The sequence below is a fragment of the Artibeus jamaicensis genome, unplaced genomic scaffold (assembly GCF_021234435.1).
Source record: "Artibeus jamaicensis isolate MK-2021 breed Jamaican fruit bat unplaced genomic scaffold, CSHL_Jam_final scaffold_369, whole genome shotgun sequence".
Lineage (NCBI taxonomy): Eukaryota > Metazoa > Chordata > Mammalia > Chiroptera > Phyllostomidae > Artibeus > Artibeus jamaicensis.
In genome coordinates this window covers 31,258,394-31,279,695 of record NW_026522042.1, presented here as the reverse complement: position 1 = coordinate 31,279,695, position 21,302 = coordinate 31,258,394, and positions in this window count along the sequence as shown.

The window sequence follows — 21,302 nt, the reverse complement described above, 5'->3', positions numbered from 1 at the left end:
ATGAAATCTGCTGTGCAATCAACAGACACAGATTCTCAAGCAGGCTCCACCATTCAATAGCCCCAGATATCGTTTTTAGTGAAAATAGGCAATAATTCCAATCTTCCATTCTTCATCTTAGAGTGATGAGGGATGCTGTGAAAAACTCATAGAATTCACTTGGAAAAATAGAAAGTGCCATCCAGAGTAGAGTGGATCGTGTTCTAGCCGTCAGTGATTATCTTTAATTACAGCTGTCTTCATTTTCACTGCAGGAGACATCTTGTCTTTTTCACAATTTTCCTTGAAAAATAATAGTATCAGGGAAATAGCCTTTCCTGGCTGCAGAGTTTAGGAAGCTGGTGTGCACTGGTTGTTAGTTGTCATTTCCTGGACGAGGGTGCCGAGGTCTAGGAACCATCACACTCTTGGAGAGTCACAGGGCATCAGCAGGTTAAAGTCTTTCAGAAGGTCTGATGCAGAAGCTTCTCAACATGGTTTAACAGTTTTGCTTTGTTAGAAACACCTAACAGGTGTTTTCTAACAGTTGTGCTTTGAAACGTACTCTCCTTCTATCACTCTAATAAGTCTCTCAGGACTCGAGGAACCCGGTTTGAGAACACTGGCTCAGAAGTTAATAAAAACAAATTAGTAAAGATCTGTGCCTGTCCATGGCCTGCAACCTGGTCATGCTGTGACATGAGCAAATGAGGGAGCACCCACAGGAGTGCCTTCGTGCTTTGGCCAACTGTGGACATTCCTAGGACATTCCCCTATGACCTTGGGCCTAAACATTCCTAGACACTCTGGGCATAGGAAGAGGAGATCTGGTAAGAATATTTTAGACAGGTGGCTTAGCTACACAGAGGGAAATTTCATGCCTTCAAAATGTTCACTGAGAAAGGAAAACATCTTTTTAATAGGAAATTCTTGGCCTGATAAGAGAATGAAAAATCACTGTCCTAAAAAAAAAAGAGCACCTTTTCACTTACCTAAATTCTACATACATAGACACTCTTTCATTTGCAAATAAAAGCTGTGACCTTTAAAATGAGACTTGCTCTGCTAGATAAAGTGCATTGCATATCAACAGTGATTTACATTTTATGACCTGGGGCCAAGACAATAGGCAGATGAAGAGAATAGAACAGACAGTCCGGAAACATGCTCTCCTGTATAGGGACTTCACATCTGAGCCATGGAACTCACGAAGATGATTTTTTCAACAGAGTCAAGAAAATTGGCTAACTCTTTAGGAAAAAAATGTTATATTTTCAACTCTCCTCGTATTTTTCATGAACTTTAAATAGAGTACAAATTTAAGTTTAAAATAATAACCTCTAAATATATTAGAAGAAAGCAGAGATACATATTTAATCCTGGGTTTAAGAAACAACTTTCCAATGTACTTGCAGAAGTGAAACCATAAAGAAAAATACTGATCAGCCTGATTAAATATAATTTTTATTATAAATTAAAACTAAGTGAAAAGATAAAGGAATCTTTACGAGAAGATTTGTAGAAGACAAATGTTATTTGTCTTTTGTTATTCTAAATGGATAAGTAAATTATTCATAAGAATGGATATTCTAAATGATTGTTATTCTAAAAAGATAAATAAATTACAAATGGATGAGAACAAGTTGAATTCCCTGGAAGGAAAATGGACAAAGGACACAAATAAGCAAACTAAATTAGAGCAGGAATGGCCCATAAATATGTGAGAACATATTTGACCTTAAAGGCAGTGGAGTAAGTTAAAACAAAGTAATAAAATACCTGTCTGATCAATATAGTAAAAAAAGAATGAGAATCCCCCAGCTGGTTACAGTGATGGCAGCTGTGTCAATTGAACAGAGTCAATTTTATAAAAGTTCAGGAAGAAAATGTTAAGAGAAAGAAAATTAAAACAGACATAGGAAAAAAAAAAAAAAAGACGGTCTTTTCAAGGATACTCTGGGTTTTGCCAACCTAAGGCCTTTCTGCTTCAGTAAGAGTAACTCCCTCTGGCTTGAGAGTGTTTCTATGGATTAGGACACTTCACAAGCTGTGGGAGGCCATGTTAACACACAGAAAACTGAGAACAGTGCCAGTGAACTCCTCTCTGGTGTCAATGGGAATGACCGAGGTTCCGTAGCCTTGGAAAGTCTGACTGCCCAAGGCGAGAGCTTCACGGTGGATGACTGAGCAGAGCACCCTCCATCCAGCGTTTCTGCAGTACTTCTGGGCCCTGTCTCTCCACTTCTATCTGAACCCTCCTTGCCATCCTCCTGGTTGTCTCGCTCAGTGAGGCAAGGAAACCGTGGCCAGAGGCTCACTCTATATTTATGAGAGGTGCATTTTAACTTTCAATAAATGATACTTGGACAGAAATTGGCAAAATTATTTTAAAGTTCTGAAATGGATGCTTGTTCTCTGAAACAATAATTGAATATCTAAGAATTTGCACTCTGAATATACTTGGATACAAATGGGATAGAAACTATTAGGAAGTTTGGTCAGATTTGTTTATTGATAATCTAAAAACAACAATAAAAAACCAAACAAAAAAGGAAACAAATTACATTACTGGTTCTCAGTCTAGGGTGGTTCTGGCCTAAGGGGCACTTGATCTGGCCAGTCTGGAGAGTTTTAATTGTCACAACTGGCAGGGGCTGCTGCTGCTGCTGGCATCTAGTAGACAGAGGCCAGGAATGCTGCTCAGCCTCCTACAGTGCACGGGACACTCCACCCCCGACACCCGCACCCCCCACCCCCGGCCAGAGACTGATCCCACCCAAAGCCAATAGCATGAGGTTGAGAAACCATGACCAAAATGTGCAGTTACAGGGATTAGGTTAAATCAATTAAAGCAGAAAGTTTTGCAACCTGTAAGATAAAACTATGACCATTATGGCACACATTCATTCTTATTTATGTTTAAAATTCATTGTTAAGTGGAAAAATGGTTAAAAATCATATTTACAATGGTCATAGAGCTAGAAAAATAAAATGTATTGATAAAATATATACATAATTATAGAATATTATCTTTCATGTTCTCTATAGAAAATATATATTCTTCATGTATCCCTACAGAAAGTAGCATATGAATGAAATACATATTTGCACACATACTATGGTATTTATCATTTATTTTTCTATACTTTCCTCAACACATATATATTATATATAATATAATGTACCATAATATAAATGCTCGAGGGTCCACCATTAGTCTTGTGTCTAAGTGTAGACACTGTCAAATCTGTAATAATGAACTTGTCCTGGGGAGATGACACAGTGAACCCTCATCAGCTCTGTGCCTATCTATGAAGTCGTTGGCTGGACTGTCTTGTCTGCCTGTTACTCAGCTCTGTCCTGGGGAGCAGACAGCTTTGGTAAAGAGCTGGGGATGGTGACTCCATGTGAGGTTGCTTTTACAAGGGTCTACCTTCTGGGCAGCTCATGGGAGGAATGAGGACGGGCTGGTTTCTTTCAAAGCCTGTCTTTCCACACCCTGAGTCAGCCTGGGAGGAGAAGGCACAGGGAGACCCAGGACTGTCTAACCCAAACCTGGCCTTCCCCTAGACAGCGCTGTGACCCCAGGTTCTCGGTTTGTGGAATGAGCGTGTTGAATCAGGAGTCTTGGCAGTTTTTAGGGTTTTGAGCCTCTGAATTCCTCATCACATAGCTATGCCATGATTTCACAGTCAATAAGCAGTTTCCATCCTCACCTCTGAGGTGCCTGTTGAGATTGTCCCCTTGGCTTGACAACTCAGATTTTATTTATTTATTTACTTTTAGAGAGAGGAGAAAGGAGGGAGGGAGAAAGACAGGGAGAGAAACATCACTGTGATTGAGTCTTGCTCATCCCCAACTGGGAACCTGGCCTGGAACCCAGGTATGTGCCTTGACTGGGAATCGAACCAGTGACCTCTCAGTTTGTAGGCTGGTACTCAGTGCACTGAGCCACTTCAGCCAGGGGGGCTTGACAACTTTCTTACATTACTTTCAAACTATCACAGGCTCCAAAAAAGGAGAACTTAGGTCAACCTCTGCCCAGGTGCTGGGCCCCACACATCCCGGAGGGCAAGCCGGCCTGCTGCTCCTATGAGAAGGAGGCTGTGTTGGTGTGCATTTTCTAATCTTTAATTCCAATCTGTCACTTGATAATATAATTTTCCTTTTTATTCCTTAAATCTCAATAAATCATCTCCCACTCTCTAGTGCTTTATTCTGGGAGGAATATAATTTCTGCCTGATCTATTCGTGTATATAAATGTCTACACAAGATGACTGTGTCATTTTTAAAAATGTGTTGAATTCTACAGATGCTTTGAAACCACGTGACTTTTCACTCTTTGTTTTCATTGGGTTGAATCATGCTGTGTGATTGAGAGAGAACAGAACACCTTTTTAAGTAACCAAGATAACACACAATGTCTTTAGCTTCACGTTCTTGTGGAAGAAGTGAGACCAGGGTTTGTTAGCCTCAACATTGCTGATATTCAACACTGGACATTTCTTTGTGACAAGGGACTGTCCTGTGTGTTGTAGGATGTTTCATATAGCCCCTAGGCTTTACCTACTTGATGCCACTAGCACTTTCCCCACTCTGAACAGTGTGACAATCAGAAATTCAAAAATGTCACATCATAGAGCACACGGGGCTCTACTGGCCAGTTGGCCCATAGCCTCCACTGTTAGGTGGATCAGAGGTCCAGAAGCTTCTCTCTTGCCAGGGAAGATGGAAGCCTCCTTTCTGTGCCCTATAACAATGTGGTTGGTCTTAGCTCATAGTTCTGAAGTGTCATCAGTGACATTGAGCAGTAAATCATGACTGAAGGAAGGTGCATTGTGTTGCAGACCCTGTCCAGCAGAGTCTGCCTGTTGTGGTTTATGACAAGAATCAATTCACAGGCGACAGCAACCCTGTGTGGAAAAAGGGAACAGGCACAACTACTCTCTCAAGGGGAGAGTGCCTATGGTGCCTCGGCCACTCCCTCAAGAGGGGAGCGCCCTGACCCTTGCCTAGACAGGCTTTTATTGTTTTCCTGGGGTCTTACATTATAGAAAGATTTATTATCTATCACATAGAATATTATTGTATACATTTTAGGTACAATCAAGGAAGTAAAAATAACATGCAAAGGGGAATGACGATGAGCTCATTAGCTCTGTCCTTGGGAGAACTCATACAGGCTTTGGAAGTTACCTTGAAGATAGACAATACACATTTGTTGTTTTAGACCAGGGCAATGGAGTTTTAGCAAGAGCAAGCCATAACAATCTGCATGCATTTTCTAGGCCTGATTCCCACGGGAAAACTCGGTTTGAAGGTCTGGCTCCTGCCCACCACTTTGCATCTGTAGGTTTTCCATATAGAGCTGAGTCACATTTGCCAGGTCAAGACAAACTGGTCCCCTACAGCATTGGTCCAAAGAACTGGGTCCAACACAGCTTCAAGTGTCCTAAGTGATCATCTCCTCATGATAGAAAGGGTAATAATTAGGAGTGATTTTGTTTTCTCCTTTGTATTCATTCACATAACCTAAATTTTCTGTATTTTTTGTGATTTTTTTAAATGTTTAAGAAATGGAAGAATTCATACAGGTGTTTAATATACTCTTAGGTGATGTAGCAGACGCACCCTGAGGCAACTTCTCCCCAGTTACTTATGTCCTGTATAATTCTCTCCCCTTGAATGTGAGTGGGGTTTGTGACTCTGGGAATAACTCTACAAAGCCTTTATAAAAAGCTCTGTTCCCACTATAAAGAGAAAGGTGGGGAACTGTGAGGCCACTGCTGGGCCCAGTGACTTCAGGAACACCCTGCCTTAGGGGCATTCCAGGTACCAGGAAACATCCTGTGGAGTACAGACAGTGAAGGCCTAGACAGTGTACCACACTGCGTAAAGCCAGCATCTCACTCCTGCATGTCAGCTGGTCAAGTTGGTAGTGAGGTGAGCATTTCCACCCTTCTGCCTGGCAACTTTCCTGTGAAAGTAACTCCTTCTCAGAAGTTAATTTATATACACACCCCAGATGGAATTGAGTAAATGAATCGCTGCTCCATTCCTGGAACTTTGGAAAGGCATGTGAGAAAGAGTTTGGAATGGGTTTTGAGGGCCAAACTGCCACATGTGCCTTAGGAACACGTCCTGGTAACTCATGGTCTACACACACCATTCATGTTGAAACTTCCAAAACACCATAATAACAATACCAAATGCTGCTGCCCATCATAATGGGTTTAGTCACCAAATAAAGGAAAAATAGCTCCACCTTCTCCATAAAAGGAGATTGATGTAAAGTTTTGTCAGTTAGCACCTCGCTGAATTTCATTCTCTGTGTGTGTGTGGCTGAAAACAACATAAATGTATTATCTTACAGTTCTTCAGGTTAGAAGTCCAGAATGGGGTTCACTGACCTAAAATCAAGAAGAGCCATGTTCCTATTGGAAGTTCTAGGGAAAAATTCCTTTCTTTGCCCTTTTTAGTTTCTAGAGGCTGCAAGCATTATTTGGCTCATGCCTCTCTTCTATCTTTAAAGCTGGCGATGACCAAATATTTGTCATAATGTCATGCTTCTGGTTTACTTTCACAATCTCACCTTCTGCAGCCTAAAGACTAAATTAAGCAATTAATCACTGCCAACACACCACGTGTGAAATAAAAAGAGAAAAGGAAAAAGTGAAAGAAAGAACTTGGCTTATCTACTTTTACAGAAAAGGAAAGAATTTAGGTAGTTACTATAACCCTTATTTTTATAAGTAGTCCCAAAGTCATAGATAATATTTGTATTTACATAATTATAGTTATTTACAATTTACTTCATATTTTTCCATCCAGGAAATATCTCCACGATCTACCTGGCAACTCAAATCTTGGTACACTCGAATCTTTTAGGTCCTGTCTGTATCCACTTGTTGAATCTTCAATTAGTCTTTGCCACTGGCGTGGCAGTACTAAGAGAGGTCCCTGAGAATGATCTAGATTTCAGCATGTCTCACCTGGAAACCACCGCCTCTAAATAAATCAGTCACAAAGTTGGAGAAACAGAAAGGCCAGTTTTATGTGTGGGCATTTGGTATAATAACAAAGGGAGCCACTTCCACTCGCATGAGTCTGGTGCTCATATATTTTGGCCATTGGGAAAATAGTTCCAGTTTTGGTCACCACTTCCAAGGCACTTACTGCCTTCTGTAGTATGTACCCCATTCTCGCATGATGTCTCCTGGTGGGTGTCTCATATGCATATTCAATAGCCTGTTCCACCATTTTTAAAGGACAGTGGCATCTGAATGATGGGGTAAAAAGAAAGAACACAGAATCCCATGGGAAGACACCCTCACTATGTTTCTGTTCCTATAAAATGGATTCTTTGGTCAGAAGCAAGGGTACATGGGACACCATGGTAGTCAATAACACACTCAGTTGATAGCAGTGAAGACAGAAGCATTTCATACCCAAAGTGTCTATTCCAATAAGGCAAATCACTGTTCCTGTCACAGTGGAAGGGTCTGATGTAATTACGTTCCCCTGGGTGTCTGTCTGATCTCCCATTCAGTGACACGGTTTGTGACACTCGGCACTGTCACTGCTTGATAAGATGAGAACACAGAAAGGTTGATGGATCAGCCTTGTGATGAAAAGCCAGTGCTATTGGACACATCCTTTATCTTCATCCACAGCTCTGTGGCTGTCTTGCTCCTGGGCCATTGGGAAAATTTAAGGTGACATGGAAAAGGGCTAAGTGGCCCTCATAGGTTGGCTCATCTTGTCCACTTAGTTGCTACAAAACTTCTCAGAAGTTGGTGACCTTTAGTGAGCATTCCTTAGGACATAAATATCCTGGGCCTATACCTTTGTGGCAGCCTTATCACCAGTTCTCCAGTCTTATCCCTTCCAAGTCCCTGAGCATCCAAACTCTATCACCTTCCTTGAATCATTAAAGGTCTACACCTCTGGCCTTATCTCCTTCCAATAATAATGAGACTTTGTATAAACTGCTCAATGTCTGCCCCTGGGAGAAATCTCCTTCTCTACTTGTCTACAGAGACTAGTCTGAGAGGAGCTGTGATACTGCAGAAATCTATCAGGGGATGTTCTCAGCACACCATGCAGAACCCTCTGTGAACAAGGCTCAGTGTTTTCCTTCCTCTGACAACTGGGCATAGAGCAAGGCTAGAGATGTGGGCGGGTTAGCAGAAGTGCAGCAAAGCATTAGTGGGGACACTGAGTGGGGGAGTCTTCTGCTCCAGCAATTGCATTGGCCTTCAAGACCTGCTTATGTAACCCACCCCACCATTCTTTTGACATTGTTTCTGTGAATGCTAGCTCTGACTAATTTGTAGCTTGTAGATGAGCAGCATATTTGTAAAGGAATTCTAAGAACTAACTTCAAAAGAAGCAGACTCCAACCTTCAGGCATCCAGCTAAAGGAGATTTGCTGACCTTCAACAGCAGTACCAGGATGATACACACCCAACCAGTCTCAAGATCTTATGAGAATGGATAGTGCTGGTCTGCACATGGAGAAATTTTCAAACCCCTCCCCTCGATCTCTTCTGTTTTTGCTCTCCCTCCTATAAAAATGTCTGCCTGCACTGAGATGTTAAAATGGGCTTTGGGATGAGAGTCCTCCATCTTCTCGGTTCTCCGACATTTGAAAAAACTGGGGTCCTTCTCACCAGTACCTTTCTCATAAGTGTGGCTTTTGTTGCAGTAGGCAACTGAACTGGGTTTCGGTCTCACTTATACTCATTCTCAGATGTCACTTCCGTTTGACTTGGTGCTGCTAAGTAAGTCAAACTTCATGACTCCATGAATTAGATCACACAGTCACACCATGTCCAATGGTTAGGCATTTGATCTCTACTGATGCCCAGGAGCAACCAAAAGCCATTTCAGAAAAATTGTCAAATTTTACCCAAAAAGCATTACTTTGGGCCAGATGCCTAAGGGACATTATCTCTCCCTTCTTAGAGCTTGTAATAGGTTCTATGTGCCATATGGTTTGTCCCACTGCATGTGCTGGAAGACCACATGGCAGAAACTTCTTCCCTGCCTGTGAGTTTTAAAAAGTTGATAGACTTTTCAAGTTACTGGATAAATTGTTCAGAGCAGAATACCCAAATGTGGTACATTCTTCCTTAAAAAGGAAGGAAGGGAGGAAGGAAGGAAGGAAGGAAGGAAGGAAGGAAGGAAGGAAGGAAGGAAGGAAGGAAGGAAGGAAGGAAGGAAAGAGAAGGGAGGGAGGGAGGGAGAAAAGGAGGAAGGAAAAGGAGAGAGGGAAGGAGGGAGGAAAGAAGGGAGACCCAGCATCACAGCACTGAGCCACTTTTTCAGTGGTGGGGCCTTAAAGACCAACAAATTATATTTTATTCTCCAATGTTGGGACATATCTGGACCTGCAGAAACTTCACTAGCAATGGTAGCTCTGTACATTTTTATAGGTTTTATGTTACCTGCTCTATCGAGCAGGGAATAGGGCAGTTCTGGTTCATCAAGTTCAATAAGCATGATGGTATCTACAAATTGAACCAATATGGTGCCATATTATAGGGTGGTAGGATAATCACATTTCTGATGGCCAAATTGTGATAGAGAATAAAAATATTCATGCATATAAACAGTAAGAGTCCAGAATATCTGATACATTTCCCCCAAACTAAAATTATCTTCCTTTTATCCTAGTTTAGCATGTTTGTAATCCATTCCAAAAGGTAACATTCATGCTTATTCTAATGTAATTAAGTATAAACAAATTAGAATTATTTTGAAGAGTAAATGTTCTCTTCCTGGGTCAGATTCCATATTTACCCCTTTAGGCATGTAGGCAGTGGACTCTGTATGTCTAGAGGGGGGAGGGAGGAACGGGCTTAGGGAGAACTAGCCTTATTTTTCAGGTAATTAGGTCAGAGATGGATACAACTGACCTCATCAGTCAGAGGAGGAACTTCTGTTAACAAAGTAGTCTCCCCATTCCAACTCTCCCATTCCCATTCTTAACTAAACCATTCCTCATATTTTATAAAGCTGAGCTAGTGATACTTTGTAATCAAGCTATCCAGCAACATGCATGACTACATTCCTACAATATTTTTGTCTATGTCTGGCCTACAGCCAGTAGAGCTAGGCAACAATTTTAGGACCAGGGAGGTCCTCTTCTGATTGTACCTGGAGCTGATAATGCAACGCTGCAAGCTTAACATTTCCTTTCTTTGCAACCTCAGTTCAGTCACCAGCAGCCAGCACACCCCCATTTACTCTTCACTCTTGTCCCAGTGCTCTTTATTCCCAGTGACTTCAAGTGACAATTTAAGTAGCCATTCTTCAGTAGTGTGTCACCTATGCCATTTCTCATTTTCAAATGGTAATTTGATCCTTGTTGCCCTCCAGTTCAACCAAGACACAGTTTCATGGGCTCATCCTTAAAGGTCTGCTGACCACAAACACACCTGCTGCTGAACTAATACGAGTACATTTAAAAAACCAAAATATGTGCTACATTTTAAGAAATAAAAGCACTTTCAACCATTTTAAGTAGAAAGACATTTAAAATAGAAAGCCCTCAGAACTGTTGGACCTTGGTTGGCAAAGTGGTTCCAGGCTCCAGGACGCTGCAGGACAAAGCAGGTCAGGAGTGGCGACCTGTGCCAAGTTGGGAAGGCACCATGTCGGAAGGACAGTGTCAACCTGTGACTTTCAGTGCCCTTCATTCCTGGCTGTGCAGAGAAGCTCTAGTCATCACGGCTGCCAAGGATTCTCAACACCTGAACAAATCTAGTGACAGCATAGGGGGACACCCCTGGGGAGAAGTCCCATCAGCAGAAACATGGCCTCCTTCTTCCACTACTTTTGTGAGTGCATCTAATCGGCAGGGGCTAATTCATGCCCATCATTCTAGCTACCATGAGCCCGGTGGTGACAGTTTTCCATACTGTCTAGTGTGTAAAAGATACAGGAGAAGATGAAAGGAGGCTGCTGTTGCCAGTCATCTCCACCCACCACACTAAGCCCTGTTTAAACAATGAGAGATTATTTGCTTTAATTTTACACAATTTGGTCTATTGCATGTGATTTGCATTTATTTACCACGTGTCCTTTTTTCCCCAAGTACAGATAAAGGCTTGCAAATTCAGTACCACTGGAGAAGTCTGTTGTTTTCATCTATATTATTTTGTCTACACTTTGGTTTAATTGCAATGACTTTAGTTTTAATGTCCTGGTTATAGTTACTTAATCTGAACAACTAATCATCAGTTGGGCAGTTAAGTAGATGAGTGTCTTGCTCATCCTTTTAAAATAATTACTTGGATAGGGCTAAACCCTTTGTTTTTATATGTTACCCACATAAAGTTCTTGAAATAAGTATCCAGGTATAACTCAATTTCCCAGTGATATCTGACCACTAGGTGGTTCTAGGACTTTCCCATTTCCCTTTTATGACTTTAACAACAGCTTCTCTTTGCTTCTAACTCTAAGTTACATGACTCAGAAGTGAGCTCCTGGTGACATGGCCAGCTCGTACCTGCATGTCCTTGCACAGGAACTGGCATGGAAAAAAGTGGCCCATAAAATATGTCCCATGAATGAACAAATTAAAGAAATCTGGCTTTAAAACCACCCTCCCAAATCTGGTTTTATTGTACTGTTAAAGTCTCTAACACAATCGGTCACCTCAGCCATAAAGTAAGCCATTAGCCACCATGTCAATCCTCTGAACTCTGCATAAAGTGGGAACCACAAGTGGGCAGGACAGTCACAGAGTCCACTGGACCACTGCTTGGGTGCCAGGGACACCCAGCATCCAGTCTTCCACCTTGAGTAGAAGCACCTGATTCCATGTAGGTATCTGTCCCTCACCCATAAAGTCCTCGGGACAAGGACTTTCTCCTGTGGACAAACGCAGAACAAGGAGTTGCCATCATCCATTATATAGTGGTGCAGAGAGGGCCTCTCCGATCACTGAGACAGAGTTAAAAGGTCAAATCCACTGAGCCCTGAATCCCACAAGTCACATGAGCCAACATTCTCCTTTAAAATCAAGTGAGGTTGGATTCTCTGTTAATTACAACTGAGTCATTTCTAAGTGATATAGCTACCTGGCATCAGCAGAAACCTGAGTTATTTTGTCTACTCAAGAGTGCCCACAGTTGCTTAACTTTTTGCAAAGAAAAAGAAAGCATTATCATCATTTCCTCACCCCTCTTCCTTTACACATACCTTTTGAATTTTTTAGTTCTTGAAAACAAGGATAGATTTGACAAGCTGCAATTCATACCTTCAGAGTTAGATGGGGATGTGATCCATTTCACAAAAGTCCTTCTCAGATCTTAGTGCTGAATTTTCAAAGAGATTTCAATCCATGCTTAACAGATATTTGAATTTGTTTTCTCAACATCTATAAAGTTTCTCACTGGATAAAACAGATCTTCTTTGAGTAGAAATTCAGAATATAACAACCATTCAACACAATGCATCCAAGAGATGTTTGGGGTCATACTTCCATATCTTATTTTTTAATGGAAAACATTAAGTTAAGCAATTTTTTAAGCTCTAGTATATGTTGAATGATTGTCTACAAATCTTGGAGTTTCCACCATGTATCTGGAATGCACTGTTAGGGTTGAGCACCATTTTTCTTTATGTCAGAACTTGAGGATGAGGCCAAAGGAAAATTTCTGGCCAAAGATGTTTGGTATCATTTTATCTAAAATTCAAACAATTGCTAGACATTTATTTTAAATGAAAAACAGTTTTTTTCCTTCTTGGCAACCATTTCCTGCCTAGATAAATTACTAAATGTGCCATATTCTCATGATCCTAGAATAAAACCATCCCAACTAATAATCTGAACCCTCAATTTCAGAAATAGGGAAGCTTTGAGAATTATGTCTTTCCAAGGTCAGTAAGAAACTCAAAGCATTACTTTTCCAGGTAACTGTATTGTGTCATTTTTCCTTGTTAAATGCAGAAAGGAAGAAAACAACCTCTTTAAGTTATACACTTCTTTGAAGCAACACATCTTTGATTTCCTGCCTCAAGCTGATTTCTTCTTTCCCAGCTTGGGAAACGACACCCAGTCTCCCAGCCTATTTCTGGACCACAGCAGTAATGAAATCAGATAATGCCACTCCATTCTAAAAACTATTTAGTAGCCACCCCTTGCACGTAACAACCTTACAACCCTTCTTCCCTGGCTTCCAAGCTCCTGTATGATGTGGTCTGTGCTCACCCCTCACCCCGATTAGTTGTTCTCTGCAGACTCTGAGCTGGTGTCTGATGCTTCACCTCACCAAGCCACATCACTTACTCCTGATGTGAAGACTTGCTGCTGCTATTCCCACTGCTGGCAACTTTTTGTTCTCAGTGGGATTTTTGTTGCTGCTGTTGTTAATGGATATTATTTTTTAGAAAACAGAGATTTCCCATTCACCTCCTGCTTCCATGAGGGCATAGCTTCTCCTACTATCAGCATTCCTTCCCAGATTGTATATTTGTTACAACCGATGAGCCTGCATTGATACATCACACTCACACCCCCATCCATAGTCTACTCTGTGGTTAACTCTTGGTGCTGTGCATTCCATAGGTTTGGACAGATGTATAATGACACGAACACACCATTACAGTATCAGAGTTGTTTCGCTGTCCTAAAAAACCCTCTGTGCTTCCTTAATTTATACAACCTTCTATCCTACCCCCTGGCAGCCACTAACTTTTTACCATCTCCATAGTTTTTCATTTTCCAGAATGTCATAGAGTCAGAATCATGTAGTATGTAGGCTTTTCAGATTGGTGTCTTTCACTTAGTAACATGCATTTACGTTTCCTCCATGTCTTCTCAGGGCTTGAAAGCTCATTCCCTTTTAGGGCCGAGTCACATTATATTATCTGGGTGTACCACAGTTTATTTATTCACCTACTGAAGGACCTCCTGGTTGCTTTCATGTTTTGGCAATTTTGACTAAAGGTGTTACACATTTGTGTGCAGGCTTTTGTGTGGACATAGTTTTCAACTTATTTGGGTAAATACCAAGGAGTCAGATTGCTGGAGCTCTTGGTTTTTAACCCCACTGGGTTATGCTTTTATCTAGGTAAATATTTATACAGATAAATTTCAACAACCATTTGTTAAATAATTGCCGTGTGTGAGGCACGACTTAGGTAGTGGGGACACAGAAGAAATAAAACGTGGGTCTCTCCTCCATGAAGCATTTATTCTGTAGACAAAGGCTGTCAGTAAGCAAGTGGGTAGTTTTAGGTGAGAACTGGGAGGACAAGGACGCAGGAAAAGGGACAGAGATTGACCAAAATTGCTGCTCTGCAGCAGTAGATTTGTCAGGCAGGCCCCTATGGCTGGGTGACATTGGAGCAGAGACATGAATGAAGTGAAGGAGAAAGGCCAGCAGACGCTGAGGAGAAGAGTGTCTTCAGAAAGGAAAAGCACCACAAAGACCTGGAGGAGGTGGTGCCAACCCCACACTGCAGCTCGGAACCCCAGCGCCAGACTGAGGTGAGGAGGGGAGAGAGGTGGGAAAACAGGGAGGTAACACATGATTTCCACAGCTGGGATTTTACTCTTTCTGGTCCAAAGAGAAATCTGACCTGGCTTATTTCGAATGCATCATTTAGATGAGCACATGGGACAGGTACGGGCACACAAGGATGGGAGGGAGGCCGGTGTGCATGATGTGGAGCTGAGGGTGCTCTGACTGCTCACAAACCGGATGTCGGGAGACAGAGAGTAGAGTGTGAAGGATCCTCCTTGGCCTTGGGAGGATGTGGGTTGTTAACTGGAGTGGGGATGCTTAGGATGGCTCTCATACGTGCAGGGAGACAGCACACGGACCGGTGAGCGTACACCTATACTGTAGATGCCAGAAACCCAGGCTGGAATATGCTGGCTGGTGTTTAAAGCCCCATGGCTGGAGGAAATCACACAGGGGGTGACTGCGGGAGAGAAGAGAAGGCGCAGGACAGAGTTCCAGGCACACCCAAGCTCTCAAGTGCATATAAATATGTCCTCGGGTGTGATTCATGACACCAGTGGGTCGTTTGTACCAAGCTTTGAATGAGATTACCTCCTATTTAATAACCATAAAAAATGGTGGTGAAATGCTGTTTTCCACAGTCAGTGTAGATGTTTTGGTTAAGTAAGCAAGGACGGCCTTTTAGAGGATGATGAGCAGAGGGTTCTAAGACAGAGGTAGGATCTTGGGAATTAGAGGCATCATAGGGTCGGGTTATTTCCAGAGTGGGTCCAGAGAACGTGAGGACAGGACGTGGGACACACGAGCAGAGGCTGCAGAGCCCAAGCCTTTTGCCTCAGGAGGCTGAACTGGTTGGGGAAGGATGGCCAGGCAGGCAATGACCAAGAGAAGGATGTGAAATAGTCATTGTCTGCAGAAAACAGTAGCACAGAGAATAAAACTGTGTGAAAATCACCGAAGTCAGCAGAGGGTTTTGAGTGTCTGCTGGACTGACTGACATGGTGATGGGCACCCTGGGGGTGGGGACTCAGCCCCCAGTTCATCTCTGCAAGGGCTGCCTGGGAGCTGAAGGATGTGTCCCAGCAGGCAGTACAGCCACCCTGGGTGCTGGTGGTGCTGCTTCTCACAGTAGCCTTCATTACCATGGAGTGGAACAAGGGCACCCATCTCGAAAGGAGGACCACCTTCCTTGAACAGTGTCCATTAAAGACCTCTTCCTGCAGAGTTGCCAAAAAGGAATGGCATCAGAAGAGTTAAACCTCCAGGCGGGTGCCAGTGGACTGGCCTTTGAGGCACCTATGCTGGGTCTCTCACCATGAATCCCTCGGGGAGGCCTGCCTGGCTCCCGTGACCCTGTGCTGAAACCCTCTGTCTCTGCCTGGAATGCTAAGAGTGGACGTTTATACAAAAGCTTTTGTTCCGAAATGCCCTTGTGGATTACTTAGGGCTGAGCCCCGCCTGGGCAGGCCTTCCCTCAAACTATGCTTGAGCCATGGCTCTGAGAAAGATGACCCCACACTTCTTTTAAAGGTAAAATCCTTGTGTTAGATGAAGCCTTGGAGGATCCCCAGCAGCAGTGAAGGGAGGACAAGGGACCCTGAGAGTGGCTGCCTCTTTTCTGACAGTCTCTCTCCTTTACCAAACTCCTCAGAACTCTCTTCTCAATGAGACTCTGACTCCTGGGCCTCCATGATCATCGCTGCATTGACGGATATGGACTAGAATCCTGGTGAGTTAGTGTAACCAGAGTCCCCCACCCACAATATGTGATTACTCTTGAAACCTGATCGGGTTCCTCCCCCTCCATTTCCAGATGGTCACTGAGCCTCTTGCATGACTTCAGCAAGAATCCTGTTAAGTCAGTTTAGCCAGAATCCTCTTACCCCTGATGTTTCATCTCAGAAACGTTCCATCCACTGACCCTGCCCGCTCCTTGGCTACACAACTTCCACTTCCCCTTGTTATATGTGGCATTGAGCCAATCTCTCTGTCTACCGTTGCAAACCCCACTGCAGCGCACCCTGCACCCAGCATGACGATCCTGAATTGTCTCCCTTACCATTCTCCATCATATGCCATGCTTTCTTTTCTCCTTTAACAGTTAGAATACTACTTTACCTTTAGCGGCCCTGCAGAATATTTGTGGACTCATCCTGAAGTTATCTGAGGGATCCCTGGGGTCTTAAGAATCAGGGCCTCAAAGAGAAGAGTGACGTACAACAGGTGTGGGTGAGGTCGGGGTGCACCTGCAACGGCGAAGGACCTGGAAACACAAGTAGGCAGAAAGGAGAGATACAGACCTGGAATAGTAGAACCTGGTGAAAGGGAGAAATCAACCAATCAAAGCTGTGGGATGCCAAATGGTGGCGGCTTCTCAGAAGTAGGAGAGAAAAAATGAGAATAGGGAAGAGGCAGTCCTTCCAGCACGCTGAGTCTGAAAATGATGAGGAATCAGCCCTGTGACTCTGGCTTGGGACCACTCAGTGTGAGGGGAGCTAGGAGCAGATCTAGTTAGAAAGAAGGTGGCTGGCAGGTCACACATTTCAACAGGGCTCTAACCTTAGAGACTCATTAGAAAGGGGCATTTCTTTCCATGTCATTAATACCTTTTGCAAGCCCCCAGTGTGCAAAGCAATCTGCTGGTTTCAGACAATTACTATAATATAAGGTGGAGACCAAGACTGGACACCGAGTGTGCCTTGGCCACAGCATGTCACTGGGGCTTCCATGTAAGTCCCAGCACTGTCACTTCCTCCCTGTGACATGTGAGACAAGCCACTTAATCACACTGGGTCTGCTACTCATTTGTAAATTAACATGCACTCCTAGAGTTGTGGAAAGAAGCACATTCACCCATTTCCGGAACAAATACTCACTGCTGCCTGCAACGTGCCAAGTGCTGCCTTAGGCTCCAAGTTTCCAGAAGGAAAGGCGGGCCAAGTGCCTGCTCTCTACACTCACCTTCTAGAGGGGATAGGTGGAAAGTCAAGGAGTGGATAAAATAAGACCAACTGAGATCATTTACATTGGTTTTATTTTCTTCCTAGACTAATGGGATGCTCTTCTGAAGACAGTGAAAGAGTAGTGTCTGGGCAGCCCGTGCCTGGAAGGGCTGACGAGGTAATATTCAGGCTGAGACCTGAGTGATGAGAAAGCACCTGTCTAGAAGATTTGAAGGATGAGCAGGCGGCGTGGGGTACAAGGCATGGACCACATCCAGCAGAAGCTTATCATCTGTGGGAGTCTGAATTTGGTTTCTGCTGCACGGGGAGGCAATACAGTTGAATTCAGAGCCTGTCTGCCTCGCTCCTCTCCATTGTGTCATCCTTGTGGCATAGCCACAATGCCACTCAAAACTGGGTGGCCAAGGGCAGAGGCTGAGCAGGAGCAGAAGTTTAGTGCAGTGGGAGACTCCTTAGAGCTACTTGGGAGGAGCTGGCAGTCCTGGGATAGCAGCGACTGCTGTGGAGGGAGCAGTGGACGGATGCGAGGAGAGGCATCACCAACAGGGCTTGATGCTGACATTCAGCCAGTGGAACTTCCTCTCATGTCAGTTGCAAGGGAGGTTGGGGAATTCTTGATTGCCCGGGAAAAAAAACAAAACAGATGCTGGTGAGCAGCTGACATGGTCTGCCATGTGTTTGGGATACAGGAGGTGGCCAAAGCAGGCTGTGGACATCCAGCTGCAGGTCTTTTGATGGTGGATATAGCAGCAACGTTTTACTCCAGGCTGCCTGCTTTCACTCTGCCTGGGCGCTGGGCATCAGGAACGCCTGCTAGGTGTCTGTCCTCCCTTTTGGTTGTCCTCCCTGGACAGCTCTCATTGAGAGGCTTATATATTTACTGCACAGAAAACCCCCACCTTTGTCCAATGCTGGTGAAAGTGTGGCTTGCTTACCGTTACCCTTTTCCCACAGCCCCAGGAATCTGCCACCACCTTTGGCCTTCCCACATTTGCCTCCAATCACTCCAGGTACATATGGAACTCCGTGAGATTCGTTCCATCACCCCTCACTGGCCGAAGATGAAAGGACACACTTCTCTTCCCTCTCCAACACCCTTCTCTGGGTAAGGGGAACATGCCCTGGCATAGCCACTCCCCTTGACAGAATCCTTTCACCTGTCACCCTCTCTAAGCCCTACTTTTCTTCTTAAATCCTGAAGGCCACCAGAAGCTCTCACGTGACAAGCTGTCCCAGCTGCCTGATGTTCACAAAATACTGTACAAGGCAGACTGAGCCTGCACTCCCTGAGAGAAGGTATTGCAACTGTGAAAGGCCTTTAAAATTGTGCTTCATCTTTAATAGTCTTGTTAGTTTTGCATTCTATTTCAACTATGCTTGTTTTAAAATTAAAAAGTCAGGATTCTGCTGACTTCAGAATAAACTTAATCTTCCAGGAAGAAACAATGTTTGCCCTCGCCTTAGACTTTGCATCCCTTGGAGGTGAGAGCAGGGGCTGTATGCAAAGGCGAGGGACCTGTTCTTGATCTCCAGGGACAAAGCCAACTGGCACCATCACCCAGGGGAGTGAGAAACACTGGGGCAGTGTAGCTCAGCCCTGAGCTTGGGTGAGATGTGAATGGCAGGTGGTTCCCACAAAATGTCTCCCGCCCTGGGATGTCCCAGAGGTGGCCCCTCCACTGCCACATGAAGGGGGCTGATATGTCATCAATAGGGCAGGAAATTAAATTTGTGTCTAAACTACAGACAGGGAAAGATGGACATCTTGTGGGCACATGGTAGCATTACCTCACAGATCTGAAAATTAATCTAAGATAATCAGATAATATCCCTGGATTTGTAGACTGCTAGTGTTGCAAACTACTTTACAAAACATCTATTGAGGATGTACAGGGAAAAAGCAGACACATTAAATTAAAGAGCAGCTCTTCATAAAGCTAAGAAGAAACAGCTATTTATTTTGAATTATGATACAACCAAAACACCTCCTTGGCTTCTATACCAAATCTATGAGCCATTTCACTGAAAGCATATATTAATAATTTAAATATTCAGTCACTTCACAAGTGTGTTATAATCTAAATAACTTGTTTTATGAAGTTTCCAAGGACCTGGAAGGTGAGGATGTGGATATGGGGCAAGAACTGGACTTTTTACAGACACGAGAGGCACGAGGAAGCCCCCAAGTCAGAGTCCAAAATCTAGACATCCCTTTAGGTCTTAGAGCACTTTGACAGAAAAGCACAAAGTCCTATTTTCCAAAATAATAAAAAAATGCCATGAATAAATTGTTAACAACTACTCTCTCTATGGTAGATGCTCAGGATTCAGCCCTGTCCTCGTCACTTTTCAGCTAAATTATAGCTAATCCTCTGTAAGAAACTACCAGCTCATGTAGGTCACTAGCTGAAGAATTTAAAGCCAGGAATGTTGTTCCAGAGTCATTGTTCGTCACTTTCTTCAGTATAGACATGTGTTTGTTTCCATCAAGATGTCAAAACAGGTGTGGCCCACCACGTGGGAAAGAGGAACGACGCAGCTTTCAGCAATCCTCAACGAGTGACCTACTCAGTTTCCCTTTTATTTCCTGCAATTACACCTGTTTTTGTACAGACTAGAGGGTTGGAATGATGTGTACATTTTAAAAGGTTCTTTTAAAAAAATGACAAAGTCAAATATGCAACAGAGCCCGTATGACTCCCAAAGCCTAAAATATACTATTTACTATGTGGTCCTTTACATAGAGTTTGCCCGCCCTCCATTACATAAACACTTTCATTTCTTTCTTTAGATGTCTTAGAACTGATTTTGAGAAAGGTAGAAATAGAAACAAATGCACTTTCATTTTTGAACAGAAGTGTTTGTTATTTACCTGTCATTTAATTGCAACAAATCTGATTCACTCTAATATTCATTTAGCACCTACTATGTACAGCACTTCACAGGATTTAAAAGGGAAATTCTGCCCTGCAACATAAAAAGTTGCTCTACTCCAAGTCAAAATGTAGTGTTTTAAAATATTACTCAGGGCTAAGGGGTAAAAAGGAGGCAGGCCTTACTTGGAGATGTGGAGGGAAAATGTGGGCTCTAGAAAAATATGTGGACCACCACATATAGAGCTGGGAGGAAGGTGTTCCAGGCAAAGGGAAGAGAAGAACAGGTTGTGCAAAAGCAGGAAGGCAGCAGTGGTAGGTGTGTAGTGGGTGTAGGTGGACCCGGGAGAGGGATATAAAGCTGTACAGTAAGCTGGTGCCTCCCCCACTGAGGTACTCCAGAAAAATTACTAATGTAGGAAACCTTAAATAAAGAGGAAGTTACTATGAAACTCCCTGGGACCCACACAGGTCTCCTGTCCCCTGTCTCTAATGAGTCATGTGAACCCTGAGAAAGAAAACACCTACTAAAAAGGGCTCTTGGTGGGTAACCAGGCCAAAAAAAAAGCAAAAAAGTCTAGCAGCCATTTCTACACAGAGGCCTTTCAAACAATCGGCACTTCAGAGAAAAGACTGCACTGAATTCCTGCCTACACTGTTTCTGTCAAGGAGCCAGCCTTTATAAAGAAGTTCCTGGAATCCTATTTTCACCAATAGGACTAAGGCTTTCCCCATCCAACCCAAGCTGCATATCACTGCCTTTAGACCAATCACAATGGGAGAATTTGGAGTCCTCATTTACATGACAGGTCAATCAGGGGCTAAGGGTGGGGACTTCTGGCCATATAAGCCTCAGAGCTCACCTTCCCTTCCCTAAGAGTGGGTTTCCCTGGCTGAGGTTAAATGCCTATGTCTTTCTAAGATGCAATGGGGAGTAGAGAGGAGCAAACTAGCAAACCAGTGTAGCAGACCAATGCAGCATGGAGCAGAACTGTCCAGCTGGAGA